Genomic DNA, 16,096 nt, shown 5'->3' with positions numbered 1-16,096 from the left:
CCTTTTAGACTCTCTCAAAGCGCGTCACTGTAGAATTTTAGAATCTCAAATTGTGAGACTCTAAACACAATAGCCACACTCTCAGCGTGTCAATATATCTATTTTTATTTTTTTAAAAAATTAATTTCCCCAATAACACCACACTAACAGAGTGTCACTATATCATATTTTTCTTAAAAAAAATTGCATAATATATCAAATTTCTTTTGGTTCTATTTTCATTTTTAATAACAAAATTAAATTTTAAACAACAAAACAAAATAATGTGTATATTAACAATTAAAACATGAGGAACAAAATTGATGTGTATTTGTTTCCTTATATTTAATTGTACCTAAAAAAAAGTACATCAAAATGAGTATAAGGTATGAAAAAACTTGAATACAAATTTTAATAATTTGAATCCAATATACAAATTAATCATACACCCACAAACCCAGAAATTTACAAAATTTTAACCCAAAACAACAAAAAAAAAAAAAAAACACACCAATGAGTGTAACAAACCCAGAAATCTAACAAAAAAGAATACAGTGGGTTTATTCATAAAGTTTAAAACATAAATCAACTCAGAAAATTACAAAATAAAACTTAACAGAAAAATGAAAACGAAATCAAATTCTTCATGAATGCGCCGATATCTAACGAGCTTCAAACGCCACCAAACACGAAGCTTGACACCATGAACATCGAGATTTAATACGAGCATCAAACTCTGTCTTCGTCGACCACGAACTCGGACAATAAACAATGAGATCCCTGTAAAGAAAAGAGAGAGAGAGAGAGAGAGAGAGAGAGAGAGAGAGAGAGAGAGAGAGAGAGAGAGAGAGAGAGAGAGAGAGAGAGAGAGAGAGAGAGAGAGAGAGAGAGAGAGAGAGAGAGAGAGAGAGAGAGAGAGAGAGAGAGAGAGAAATAGATAAATGAGCAAGAACTAGAGGTGAACCTTTGGTTTCTAGGTTAGAACTCTCACATCTTCAGTAGCCATTCGGTGTTCTAGGCGAGGCGGAGAGACTGATCAACCCAAAATCAGCCACCCATGACCATCTTTCCTAAATCGGCGAGACCCACCTGGAAAGATAAGTCGTCCACTGGTCGATGACGTTCTTCCATCTGGGTTGGGAAATCGGGGCCAAGCTCACCATCTGTGTAGAAGACGATTCCTCTTGCGCGCTGTCTGTGTAGAAGACGATTCCTCTTGAGCCGTCTGTTGGCATGAGAGAGAAGGGGTTGTTTAATAGGCTTTAACACAATTTTAGGGTTTCAATAACCGGCCTTTTAACTTCTCAAAAAAAAAAAATCCTTTTATTTATATTACTTTTAATACTTTTAATTTTTTTTTAGCAAATTAAAAAAATATTATTTTAACTCTTGATTGAACTGAGAGAAGTAATATTATAAATTGATTTTTTCTTTCAATATTCTTTGTGTATAACGTCGCTCCATGTAAGACTGGAAAAGTTATCACAGTCGCGCGTAGAGTGTCGTGCAAACTAATTAATTTTTCACAAATAATTATATAATTAAATAACTTTTAGTGACACGTCATATGTTTTAGAGTCATGTACTTTGGGACATAAAGTTAAATATTTAGTGTTGAATAATGGGTGTCACTAAAAATTATCTCTATACATTTAGTGACTCTCACCTTTAAGCGGGTCACTAAAGAGTGTCACTAAAGGCTATATTTGTAGTAGTGAAGGTCGTTGAAGCTAGCCTACTCTACTAGGAAGTTGGCAAGGGCTTGTCCTTTTATCGACACCCGTGGCTGGTAGTGGATGTCGAATTGACTAAGTTCTATAGCCTGCTTTAATAATCTACCGGATGACTCCAACTTCAGAAGCACCTGGCATAGGGGATGATTTGTGAGAACTCTTATGGCATGGGCTTGGAAGTACGGTCTCAGCTTGCGCGATGCGGTTATTAAGCAAAAGGTAGCTTCTCAATCATAGGATATCTGGACTCTGCACCCAACAGTCTTTTTCTCACATAATACACCGGATACTGAACTTTATCTTCCTCTCGCACGAATGCGGCACTAATAGCATGATCGGACACTGCCAAGTACAAGAACAAATCTTCCCCCTCCACAAGCTTTGATAAAATAAGAGCCTTAGTTAAATGCCCCTTTAACTTTTGAAAAGCAACTTGACACTCTTCAGTCCACACAAACTTTTTGTTGCCTCGTAACACATTGAAAAATAGAATACATTTCTCAGTAGATTTTGAAATGAATTGACTAAGAGCAGCAATATGCCCAGTGACGCTCTGGACATCTTTATGCTTTTTGGAGGAGACTATATAGCCTAGGAATTTTTTGGAGGAGACCCTGAAAGTGCACTTTTTGGGATTTAGCTTCATATCGTACTTTCTTATCACTAAAAAGGCCTCTTTCAGGTCTCGTCCATGCTCTTCAAAGGTTTTGGACTTTAATAACATGTCGTCCACATATACCTCCATGTTCCTCTCCAACTGTCCTTTAAACATCGATTCACCATTTGTTGATACGTGGCCTCCACATTCTTGAGTCTAAACGAAATCACCTTGTAGCAATAAATACCCTTATCAGTCTGGAAATTGGTATGTTCCTCATCTGTAGTATGCATTTTGATCTGATCGATTTGCGAGAGCGGGAAATGGTCTTTTAGGCAGGCCTTGTTTAGGTCTATAAATTCTACGAGCATCATCCACGTGCCCTTGGATTTTTGGACCAATACCAAATTTGCAAGCCAAATTGGATACAATGATACCCTGAGGAAATCATTAGTGGTCAACTTATTAACTTCTGCCGATACTGCGTTGTCTCTAACAGGGTCCAGAGGTCTTCTCTTTTGTCAAAATGGGGTCTCATCTTTGCAAATATTCACAACATGAAAAATGGTATTTCGATCAATCCCGATCATGTCAGAATAGCTCCAGGCCAGCACATCATGATCTTTCTTGATCGTATTAATAACATCCTCTCTTATGACAGGAGGTAGATTCTTTCCCACTCTGATAGTCATGGTGGGATCTTCATCACTGATATTAACTTCTTCTACCTCCTCCATTGGTTAAAAATTTCTTTCAATTCCAAGTCTTGGAACTAACTCATCCACACACTCTTCCAAAACATCTTCTGTGTCCATCGGGTCCTCTACCCCAGAAGCTACAGGTATTTCTTTCCAAACCATAAACATAATCTGAGTTGACACATTATAGTAGTTCCTCGCACTTTCCTGATCACCTTTGATTGTCCCGATGCATCAATTGTCACATGAGAACTTCATACACAAATGCTGAATGGAAGTCACCGCAACAAAGTCTACTAGGGTCGACCAGCCTAATGTGGCATTATAAGCAGTTGGATAGCCCACCACTATGAAGGTTGAGTGTTCAAACACACTTGCTTCATTGTCCCCGTTAAGGGTGATTGGCAGTTGGACTTTACCCATGGGAACTAGGGCATCACCATTGAAACCTTACAGTTGGATGGGACATGGAGTTAGATCCACCTCAGTGAGTCCAATCGCCTGGAATGCGAGTTTGGACAAAATGTTAATGGAACTTCCATTGTCCACCAAAACTCTATAACCCCATTTATTAGCGATCTGTGCATCAATCAGCAAGGGATCATTGTGAGGGAAGCGCACATTCTTGGCATCATCTTCTATGAAAATGATCGGTAGATTCATCATTCTAGGACGCTGCGTGGGAGATTGTACCAACGCGTATACTTCTCCTTCTTCCACTTCCCTTAGGAATCTCTTTTCCGCATTACGAGTACTTCTGGTGAGATGCGATCCACCTAAAATTGTTGCAACATATCCATACACAGGTGGTAGAGCGAGCCCATGAGGATATGGAGTTCCTCGTCCTAGAGCAAGCAAAGCCACCCCAGCTGGAGCTGGCGAAGTAAGAAGAGCAGGTACTGATATTCCAGGAGCTTGAGGGCATCCTACCACTTACGAGGAATTTTTTGCGCCCTACTGTCTTGGAAGTATCATCTGTCCCTGGACTACTCCCCATACTGGATAGATAATCGGGATGAAGAGCCAGTGCCCTAGATTTCTTGCTCGGACCAACATTTCATTCTCATCATTTAAATACTCACATTCATTAGTGGGATGACCCTTCTGTCCATGGTATTCACATTGCTTATTCTGGTCTCGCATGTTCCTCCCGCAATGCAACATATGCGGGGGCTTTTAATAATGTACCATGTTGCGTGTTGCCTTATAAATATTCTCCTGAGTATCTATTAGACTTGTGTACTCGGTGTACTTCGAATCGTACTTCTTTCTCGCCTACGTTACTAAATTGTTACGGCTGTGATTCTTACCCATATCTTGCCCCGTGAATGCCCCACACTAGAATTGGGGACCTCGGCTTTAGATTGTTCGAGAGCCACACTACACTTCGTCTGTACCGCCACGTACTCGAAGAAATGGGTCTACATAGGGATGAGACTGGATGCAGTAGGCCCATAGACAGTTGGGGTATACTATGGTCTTGAAAGGGACATAGATGAAGCAGGAGTCTGGGATGCAAAACTAGGAGCGACTGTGGTTTGAGTTGGTGCAAGAGGGACTCCGAAGGCCTGAATATAAGCATCCTCAAGGTTAATTATACCTTGTGCTTAGCCATAAACTCACTTAACATTTTGGCCCTTTTCCTTTGCATTTCTCCTTAGAGTAGGGAGCCTACAACAAGTCCGAATTGGAGGGCCATCAATTTCAAGTCGTCACTAAATTTAGTTTTAGTAGCTGCCTCCACCATTCTCTAAATGAAAAGGCTTCAGACTTTTGTTAGGTTGTTTCTTGACATTGGTAAGTGAACCAACTTCCATGTCTTTTTCTCGAGCGTTGATGAATTGCTTACACAAAGCCTATTGTAGATCCTTCCAACTATCAATTAATCCTGAAGCCAACCGCTTCCACCAATCCTCAACGGACTTAGTTAGGATCAGAGAAAAGCACAAACACTTGGCATCATCGATGACGCGGGAAACTTGTATCATCTTGTTGTATTTGGACAAGTGTGTTCATGGATCAGATCTCCCTTCATATAATTCGATGTGGGGTATCTTAAAATTTTCTAAGAGCGGAGTTTCCGTGATCCTTCGAATGCAGAGTTCTGATTCCTCATCTTCTTAGTGTGATAGTGGTCCACTTTATTTCTTGACCAACTTGGTCAATGTAGCAATTTTTTCTTCCAATCTTTTTGTATCACTTTCTGGAATATCACGTCCACTCATCTTGTCGCTCAAATGATTCCTGAGGTCACCCCCGCATGGCCTTGCCTTCTCACGTTTGTACCTCTGTACTTAGCGTCCAATTGTTGCCGCAAATCTGTAGTGTGCCAACTGTCTCCAAAGTGACTGTTAGGAGTCCTCCCGTCCTGGTTAATGGAATCACTAGGAGGATTTACCCGTCTCCTAAGCCTAGGGGCCTTTGTATTTGGTCCCTTCGACACGGTTTTTCCTCGAGGGTCAGAAGGGTGTCGATGCTCAAAAGCACTGATGGCCTTCTGCGTCATCGAGGGTTGTCAACCTAGGGATGCACCTTTATGTGGAGGCTTAGGAGTAGGTTTTCGTGGGGGTTCATCAACCTTGCCTTTACCCTTGTCTTTGTGAGGGTTTGAGGTTTCAGCTTCAGTTTGCTTACGGGTTTTCCCATCACTCATGGCTTCCACCGATGGTTCCCCATCCGTCCTAGCTAAGTCATTGAACTTTCTTTGAAGTTGCTCCATCATTCCTTTCATCTGAGCGGTAAGCTCTTGTTGCTCTACTAACGCTACCTATCTAGCTTCCAATTCTTTAGTTACCCGTACCAGACTAGGTTCATGTTCATATTAGCAACCATCTTTGTAATACCCATCCTTGTACTAGTAATCATCATCGTCTTCTCTTCTTCTTCATCTTCTGGATTTTGGCTATCACCGAGGTCTTTTGCAACATTCTCGGTATTCCCTCCTTGGTTCTTAGTAGGAGTTGCACCTTCTCTATCATTTTCCACCTCAGTGTCGGCTCCATGATAGTCGACTTCCTCAATAACCATATCCAAGAGGACTTTCTTGCTAGAGCCTTTTCGATTATACACCATGGTTGAAACGCGATGAAGATTACGAGAATTTCCTTAGTTCTCAATGAAAACACCAAAATATTTATCGAGATTTTTGAAAACCAATTATATTTAGAGTAAGAAAATAAGAGATAATAAACAATAAACAAACAAGTTTTTTACGTGGTTTAGGCATTAATGATCCTTAGTCCATGAGTCAATACTATTAGCCTATTTGGGCAAGTGTTTAGGTATTACAAGTGTTTACAATAAGAGTTTCTCTATTCCTCTTGTTTCTCTCGGGCAAAAGCTCTCTAGGAATTTTAGCAGAGTGTTTGTAAGTGAAAACTGTTCACCCTTTGCTCAGAAAATAAGAGTATTTATAAGTACACATAGGGTAAAGGGCCTACCCTTTACCTATCTAGGGTTTCGTACCCCACACGCTGCTAAGGCCCATACTGCTCAAGGACGATCTGACTATTGGCTGGTGAGAACCTTCTTTATCATGTGGCGTACAGCTGTAGTGAGGGTTTTCGTACAAACCAGGACACACGTCATGGACAAGTCTCTCCAAACTAGATATCATGCTCTGATTCTATAGGCTAAGAGCCTCTATCTCAGATATAGTCTAGTCTCTCGCTAGGAGGGCAACCTCCAAGGTCTTCACCTGCTCTTAAAGAGCACTTGAGGATCCCTGGGAGTTATCACGAGAAACGCTCAGCTTCATCAAGACCTGAAAGCAATACAAGGTCAAATTTAGTATCAAAGCACTACACGGGCCAGCTAACCCTTCCCCGAAGCTGCTATGGCTGGCTAGCTGCTCAAAGACACATCACTGGCCGGCCAACCCCATGCAACATTAGTATGGTCAGTCAACCCACAAAAATGGAAAAAAAATGAGCAAAGTTAAGTGTACAACTCACCACAGATAAATCTCGAATGCCAGTAGATCAGAGCTTGTTTGGCTCACTATCACTAAGCTCCTGAAGCTCATCATACATTGAAGGAAAGGCTCTCTCTAAGTGCCTATGAGCTGCTTCCATGGCTCTCTACCCTGCGGCTAAGCCTACTCCCTAACCGGGCTTTGAGGCACCCCTGCCCGAAGGCCGTTCCCTCCTAGCTGAAGGATCATCAATCGTGGAATGCCTAGCTGGTGCAGCCCTTGGAGGAGGAAGAGGAAGAGATGATCTAGTAGCATCTCTACCATGGGTGGTCTGAGCCAACTTGGCCTCGGATGACCTAAAGGCTCATCAAAAGGTCCACTAACATGACCTCTCTACTTGGAAGACATATCTGAAAAAGAAAAAAGCAAAGTCAGAATGTAAGTCACAAATATTCAATGCAAGACAAGAATATAAAAGATGGTGCAATTAACTATTAAATACCATCATCCTCAGAAGAGGAATCACCTCAATCCTTAGCAACTGTTTTGCCCTAGCCTCTAGATGTGGATAAGGGGCGAGTGGGTCCCATAGAGCTCTGGCCTTCAGGCCTTATCCGAAGAGAAGCATCACCAATTGAGCCCTTACAAGCCAAGCACTGGTGGAGGGCCCTCTCACTCCTCTCCAGATTCTAAGCTATTTGAGATAGAGGTACATAATCATTTAAGTAAGGGACTTGTCCATCACTAGGAAAAACTCCCTCTGCAGCTGGGGCTCAATCCACACCAACTGATGGGCCCTGGGCTCCCACAACTCTAGAAGAAGGAGGGTACAAGCAATACTTCTAAATGTTGGTGACACTGGCCAATCTAATTATGTTTCTCTTCTCCATAGGAAGAGACAGGATGTGATTCGCCCTATCCCTCATCTATAATGTAGGGATAGAGTGCTTGTAAAATTGTAATATCCCAATAGTGTTATCCCATTTTTTGCAATATGACGTGGCAACACACACTGGTCACACATGTCTGCTATTCTCTGCATTTGGCTGGAGAGATACTCCGAACAGACCTCAGCCATGCATATGCACAGACAAAGTCTGCCTGACCGAGCAAGGAAAGGGCAGATGATCCGAACAACAAATGAAGTTATTTCTCCGAGTAGTATATCAAGACTAAGCTACTTCAGTTTTGATATCGTGACGCTCACACACACAAGCAATCCCTACAATCATGGGATCATATAAAAGGGATTGTTGGGTTTTATGCCCTAAATAAACATGACTATGTGAATAAAGTATTCCTAGATTTATCAGAACACTAGGTTTTACTGATATGACAATCTACAACAGAGTTTACTTACATTTGGAGAAATGTTATGTTCTTTCCAGAACATAGGTTAAAGTAAAGCTCAGGTTGGATGCATGGAGTATGCATTGGAATGGACCGATATTGAACTTTGAATTAGATTTTGAAACTTACCGTAAACATCTATTCAATTCAATATCATAAGTTGATCCTAGATCACATGATCGAAATCCTGATATGGTTAGGCTTAATTTCAAGAGTATTATTCGTGTTCTTTGATTTGTTAGTTAAGCCTAATCTTTAGTCTGGGCAATACATACATTTTGGGAACACGGTAGTGCGATTGAGTGGGAGCGCTAACATAAATATGGAATCTATAGCTTCTATTTGGCGAATAGTAAGCAAAGGGTGATTTCCTTCGAGCTTAACCAAACGAGATAAATGATTGAGTACTCATTTCACTTAGTTGAAATATCATTTATACAGGGTTAAGTGTTTTAAGGATAAAATACATTGTAGGGTGTTACAGTAATTTAGTCCCTTTACAGTGTAAATCATCCATATAGAGGATCATTGATCACATTAGGATTATAACAATGGATAACTAATAATGTGTCTATATGGTGGAACATATAGAGCATTCTATATACTGAGAGTGCAATTCTGAGTTCTATGTGTGGATTCAACGAAGAATTAATAAGTTAGTGAATTTAAGTGGTGAATTCTAGATCTGCTTATTGGAAGCTCGGATATATAGACCCATGGTCCCCTCACTAGTTGAGATGATATTACTTGTAAGACTCATTTAATTGATTTTAATTAATCAATTAAAAATTCTCAAGATAGACTTGTCTATTTGAGAATTTATCACTTATTAAGGGCAAAACAGTAAATAGAGATTTTGAAGGGCATATTTATTAATTAGGAAACTTTAATTAGTTTCATTATTAATAAAATAAATGACAATATATTATTTGATAATTAATTTTAATTATTAAATAATTAGATTTGACATTTATGTGGTTGAACAAAGGAATTGGCAGTTTTTGACAAAACAGGAAACTATAAGTGTAGGAAAAAGGAAAGTTGGAAAAGTGGCAAGCCTTGTTTCCACAATGCCTAGGCCGGCCACTTAGCTTCCTTTTCTCTTTGATTTTTTCAATTCCAAATGTCAATCATAGCCGTGGGTGGTCTTCTATAAATAGAAGGCAAAGGCTTCAGAGTTGAACAGAACTGTACAACCTTTTCACAACATTATTTTGACAGAATTTTCTCTCTGAAAATTCTCTCTGAGCCACCACCCTCTCTCTCTCTCTTCCTTCACTGTTTTGAAATGTATAAGTGTTAGAGTAGTGCCCACACACATCAAGTAATACCTCAATCATAGTGAGGAAGGCTGTGTAGAATCCAGAAACAACAAAGAAGAACTATCGGGCTCAGATCTTGATTATACTTTGCTACAGAAAGGAATCAAGGGTTAGAGATCAGAGTGGGAGGAGACATATATTCCGTTGCAATCACTGTAAGATTTCTGATACTCTTATGTGTTTAATTTCCTATCGTTTTAGAAGTTCATATTTAGGTTGTTAAATCAACATACTTGTGAGTAGATCTAAGTTCCGGTAAAATAACTTCCAACAGGGATATGGCAAGCTGTCTGAATCCCTCAATTTATGTATTCTAAATATTTAATATATGTTCTTACCAATTATAGACATTGTAAGAAAAAGAGAAACCTTCCCTCATGCATTTAGCCCTATAAATAGTGATCCATTCTCACTATAAAAGGGGTCAAAAGAATTGATGCAGAGAGATCTAAGAGAAAACACTTAGAGATTTCATTGTGAGAGCTTTGAGAGAGGAAACGCTGTATTCTTTGTTCTCAAGTCAATACAATCCAATGGGAGTAGGCTATTACTGAACTAAAGGGGTCAAACCTCTTTTAAATCTTGTGTTCTTTATTGTATACTGATTCTTACTCTATCTTAATTACATTCCTTATCGCTTATTAATTAAGTCATAATCGTTGGTTAAAAGCGAGGTCAACATTTTGGTGTTTTCATTGAGAGCAAAACTTCAAGTTTGCTCTTTGCCTTAAGTTTTATTAGACACACAAAATGGTGGCTCAAACTCGCAGAGGCGTGGTTGGTCAGAGTGACCCACTATGAATAGATCTTGCATTGCAGACTCCTAGGAATGCAAGGGTCCCACCAGGTACCAATCTTGAACAACTAAACACACAGCCACCTACTGTGAGCCAAGGTGTGACATCCCCTCTGGTTGGGATCACACCCGGTGTGCAAGAGACTGGAAACACCAGTTCGGCAGTCGATTAGAGCACTCCCAGCACTGAAATCCCATTCACAACTAATGCTCAGACGAAAATAGGAGATGATACTGAGATTCAAAACCTCCTTAGTGCTCTTGAACTCATGCAAGGTCACACTAATACCTTGCATCACGATCAGGAAGAGCTTTGTGCTCCAATGAACCTTGCGTTCGAAGAGTAGAGGCGTCAATTCATTGAATGAAGAGATAGGGAGATGGAAACATTGAAGGCTCAGCAGGCAGCCATCGATGACCAAACAAGACAGGCCACCATGCTGATATGGAAATCCAATCAAGTTGCTAACCAGCAACCAGCTGCTACATCCAGTATCCCACTGGACGGCACTGAAGAAATTCATGTTGGGCATACCGCCCAAACTCAAAATGGTCAGCCATCCTATCCCCGATCACAGGTTCCACCTGTGGGCCAAGTGGTAGGTGGCCAGACCTTATCTCAAAATTCTTTAGGTGGAGTTATACCTAATAACTCCATCCAAACTAACAGTTCTGACCAACAGACCGGCCAAACCAACAAATCATTGAGACAACCTGGTGTTTCAATATTCAATAGACTGGGTACAGCCCACGATCTCAGGGATGATTTGACTAGAAGGAGGGGTATGGATGAACAATATGTTCAACCGGCCACTCAGCCCAGTATCCGCATCCAAGACCCAACTCTAAGAGATCCTGACGTGACACAAGTTGGCCAAGAGGCTGAACTAGTTCACCCATCTGTGCAAGCACAGTTGCATGAATTAAAAATTATGTTCCAAGGTCTGGACGACCAAAAAATCACTGATCTCGAGTTGGACCGAGCACACAGATCACCCTTCACTCTCGAGATTAATGTCCTAGAACTACCCTTCAAGTTCAAAATGCCAACTTGAAAGATGTACACAGGGAAAGAGGATCCCTTATCACATCTAAAGTATTTTGAAATGCAAATGGTATACAAGGGGTACGAGGCAATGTGCGGTGTAGAGTATTTCCTACTACACTTTTAGAAGCCGCACAACAGTGATATTTCAAATTACCACCAGGGAGGTTTAACTCATGGAAAGCTTTCTCCTCAAAGTTCCATGCATAGTTCTCTTCTTCTCGCCAACTCCCATTGCATTTAGAAGACCTTGTCAAAGTAAAAAAAAAAAAAGACCAGGAGAGCCTCTCAGGGCCTATATAAGCAGATTCATGACAGAAGCTACGAAAGTAGCAAGATTAACTGAAGAAGTGAGGCTGGCCGCCATACTGTAGGGCATTGGAGTAGTGGGAGAACTATGCAAAGAGTTTAAGAAAAGTGTCCTTGTAGGCTCTATGGTACAATTTTTACACCGAGCAAATGGGTTTATCAAGCTTGAAGAGGCCATTCAACGGGCAAACGTCGAGCCTTGGCCGAGATAACATTTGCTCAGAACTCACAGTATCCTAGCAGCTCAACTCCGAGCGGTAAAAGATCCAACAACAATGGCAGATAAGGCAATGGAAAGAAGGGAAAGTTTGCAGGCAAAGCCGAACAAACCCCTAAAGAAAATGCTTCCGAATTCACTACCTTCTCTGTCCTAACTGACGACCTAGAGACAATCTACATGGCCACCCAGTCTGTTGTCCCGTACAAAAAACCTGCTCCCATGAAAAAGGACATAAGCAAGCGGGACATGTCCAAATTTTCCCGTTTTCATGGAGACTATGGCCATGACACAAATGAGTGCAACAACTTGAAGTGGGAAATTGAATTCCTGATAAGGAAAAATAACTCGCACGTGCAGAAGTATGTCAAGGCTGACTAGAATCAACGGGTGGCCCAAGCAGACAACAACCAAGACCTATTAATGCCTCCACCAGTCGACGTGCATTTACAAGTCATCATCGGGGGCCCACATATTGCTGGAGATTCGGGTAAAGCTCGAGAGAGGTATGCTCGAACCTTATAACACGAACAAAAGGAAGTAGTTTTGGCCGTAGAGGAAAGGAAGCCAAAAATTCCACGGGTAGGGGAGCCTAGTATAACCTTCACTGAAGAAGACGCTATCCATGTTTGCTTCTCGCACAATGATCCATTAGTCGTGGAAGTACAGATAGCAAATCAAACAGTGGCCCGGACTATGATAGACAATGGAGCCTCGGAAAACATTCTGTTGAAAACACCATATGAAAAGATGGGACTCCAACTCAAAAATCCGATTCCCTGTACCCAACCGGTGTATGGTTTCTCCGGCCAGAGTGTTGCATCTTTAGGGAAAATTCGTCTACCCCTCACTGTTGGACAAGCTCCAAAGAGCATAACTGTGATGGCACAATTTCTAATAATTAATGTTCAATCAGTTTTTAATGTTATATTAGGCGGACCAGCCTTATATGACCTAAAAGTTGTTACATCAATTTTCCATTCGTGCATCAAGTTCCCCACAAAGAATGGGGAAAGGTGCCTAAAAGGAAATCAACAAGTTGCAAGGGAATGTTATAACCTTGCCCTAACCAAGGCCAAAAGGAAGAATCCTCTGGCCAGAGTTCGGACAGGGGGAAAAGCATTGCCAAATAAGGAGCTGCCCAAGGTAGGGACGAATATGTGGATCCCTAACTTAGGGAAAATGTTGGGCCAGTGGAAGAACTAGAAGAGATAGAAATCGACCCAAATGTCCCGACTAGGAAACTCAAAATTGGCAAGGGTTCGCTGCTTGAAGTAAAATCAGCTTTGATAAAATTTCTAAAAGCAAACCTAGACATTTTTGCCTGGTCCCATGAAGACATGGTCAGTATCGATCCTTCTAGAATTTCACATGCCCTAAATATCGATCCAAATTTTTGTCCTGTTTAGCAAAATGGAAGATTGTTGGACAAAGAATGGGCACAAGCATTAAAGGAAGAGGTAGAAAAGCCGTGCAATAACAACTTTATCATTGAAGCTTTCTATTCGGCTTGGGTAGCTAACCCCGTACTGGTACCCAAGCCTAACAAGAAATGGCGAGTGTGTATTGACTTCACCAACCGCAACAAGGCGTGCCCCAAAGACTGTTTTCCACTTCCAAAAATAGATCAACTCATGGATGCAACATCCGGGCACGAGATCCTAAGCTTTATGGACGCCTATTCGGGGTATAATCAAATCAAAATGCATCCACCGGACCAAGAACATACAAGTTTCCAAACATGCATTGGTCTATACTATTATGAAGTCATGCCATTTGGTCTAAAGAACGCTGGAGCTACCTACCAAAGATTGGTAAACAAAATGTTCAAAGATCAGATTGGAAAATGTTGAAGTATACGTGGATGACATGCTCGTCAAATCCAGGAAGGCTAGGAGGCATATAGATGACCTGGACGAATGCTCAAAGTCCTCAGAAAATACAACATGAAACTCAATCCCTTAAAGTGCTCCTTTAAAGTTGGCTCGGGTAAGTTTCTTGGTTTCATTGTCAATGCCCGGGGTATTGAAGTCAATCCAGAAAAAATTCAAGCCCTCCTGGATATGAAATCGCCTACAAAAACCAAAGAAGTCCAAAGCTTAACTGGTCGGATAGCCGCACTCAGTAGATTTGTTTCAAAGTCGAAAGATAAGTGTGCTCCTTTCTTTAACATCCTGTGAGGAAATAAGAAATTTGAATGGACAGAAGAGTGCAAAAATGCCTTTCAAGAGCTAAAAAGACAACTTGCAAAACCTCGTGTACTCTCAAAACCTCTAGACGGAGAAGAATTAGGAATATACATAGCTGTTACAGAACACGCTGTAAGTGTCGTACTGATTAGAGAAGAAAACAATATCCAACATCCGGTCTACTACATCACCAAAAGGCTCGTTGAAGCTGAAGGACAATGTCCGCTGATAGAAAAGCTTACTTACTGCCTAATCTTAGCAACAAGGAAGCGGAGGCCCTACTTTCAAGCTCATCCTGTTCGGGTATACACTGACCAAACATTTTGCCAAATATTACAAAAACCTGACGCTTTTGGATGGTTACTCAAATGGGCGGTGGAATTGGGTCAATACGAAATAGTTTTTTAACCCCGAACAGCAGTCAAAGGACAGGCTTTAGCAGACTTTGTAGTTGAGTGTACGGGCAAAGAAGAAAGCATTTCAAAAGGTAGCCCAGGGCCAATACAAGAACCTCAGCCGAGCACCAATGAAGATAAACCTACCTGGAAGCGTAGATGGGTCGGCTACAAATCAACTGTTCAGTGCAGGAATTGCCCTTGTCACGCTTGGGGGGGCAACACCTGCATGGGGCTGTCAAATTTGGGTCTGGAGCCTCCAACAATGAAGTAGAGTATGAAGCCCTCACTACCGGTCTAAAACTTGCTCGGGAGCTACATGCTTAACACATCAAGATCTGTATTGACTCGTAGTTTGTAGTAAATCACGTGTCAAAGGAGCACGAGGCCCAGGGGAAAATGATAGCCTATCTAAGAAAAATACATGATTTGTTTGCACTATTCAAGAGTTATGTCCTCAAGCAAATTCCAAGAGAAGAAAATACAACTGCTGATGCCTTAGCCTGACCTGCAAGCAGCAATATAACTGATAAGGTTAATCTAATCCCAATTCAATTTCTTGAAGAACCCAACATCACCTGTGCAGAGAAAATTGAGATGATTGATGTAACGCCCTGTCCAACAGGGACGCCACGTGTGTGCAATTTAATAAAATTCTTATATAGATACTACATAATTATACCAAAAGTGTGGTTAATTAAATTTTGATAATTGAAAATTTGACATATAGACTATATGATAAAAGATAAGTGGTATTAACCATGGGGTCCCCCTGTTTTCAAAATATTCACAAACTTGTTTAATAGTATTTTTACAACATAAACTTTGTACTCCCAAATACTTTCAAAATAGAGCATCCTGACTACTGGGGCGATACACTGCGGCTGATATGTACATTGCTGCTACGGCCTCGAACTCATGGCTGCTCAACCTTTGCTTTCCCCTTACCTGCACCATAACGCACCTGTGAGTCACAGAGACTCAGCAAGAAAAGTGAAATATACAATAATTGAAAATGATCATCAATCCAATCTCATATCATCATGCTTACACATTACATAATATCATAAACACACAATCTTGGTACTTTATAAAGTACCCCTTTACCACTCGTTAAACACGAGCTGTGTATGTCACTATTATTGCCCGATGAAGCAAACGATAAGTAAGAAACCTAACTGCAGTTTCAAGAGTAATTACTCGTAACGGTATTAATCGTTTCCAACCCTAGGTTATAACCTAGGCTCAACAAATAACTAATCAAAGTCTTGATAATAATCAAGGCCATAACCATTCAATCATTAATATTTAACCACATACGGTGCTTACTACTTTTCTTACCTTAGTTCTGAACTCAAGTGTACGGGCCGACTCGAGTTGAAAACAAGCTAGGCGATCCCAGTCCTATGTCACGACAACCAAAACTCAATAAATACCTTAATCAAATTTCTGATAATCAACTCTAATTTTCACAATCGAACACACCCTACTTTCCCCCAGATCAAACTAGCTTAACCATCTCTAAAACACCCTGAATTCCACTCCGAAAGAC

At 40.9% G+C, this 16,096-nt stretch overlaps 1 long non-coding RNA gene across 1 annotated transcript; it reads right to left on the bottom strand.

The window, feature by feature from the left end:
* Positions 1-368: 368 nt before the first annotated feature.
* Positions 369-1,357, bottom strand: LOC133029183 (uncharacterized). Its single transcript, XR_009683360.1, has 2 exons — positions 971-1,357; positions 369-759 (listed from the first exon to the last, which is right to left on the bottom strand). It is a non-coding gene; the product is annotated as an uncharacterized LOC133029183 (long non-coding RNA).
* Positions 1,358-16,096: the final 14,739 nt, after the last annotated feature.

Source organism: Cannabis sativa, chromosome 7, assembly GCF_029168945.1.
Source record: "Cannabis sativa cultivar Pink pepper isolate KNU-18-1 chromosome 7, ASM2916894v1, whole genome shotgun sequence".
Taxonomy (NCBI): Eukaryota; Viridiplantae; Streptophyta; class Magnoliopsida; order Rosales; family Cannabaceae; genus Cannabis; species Cannabis sativa.
Note: the sequence above shows the minus strand (reverse complement) of the source record. Positions and strands in the feature narration are given on the sequence as shown.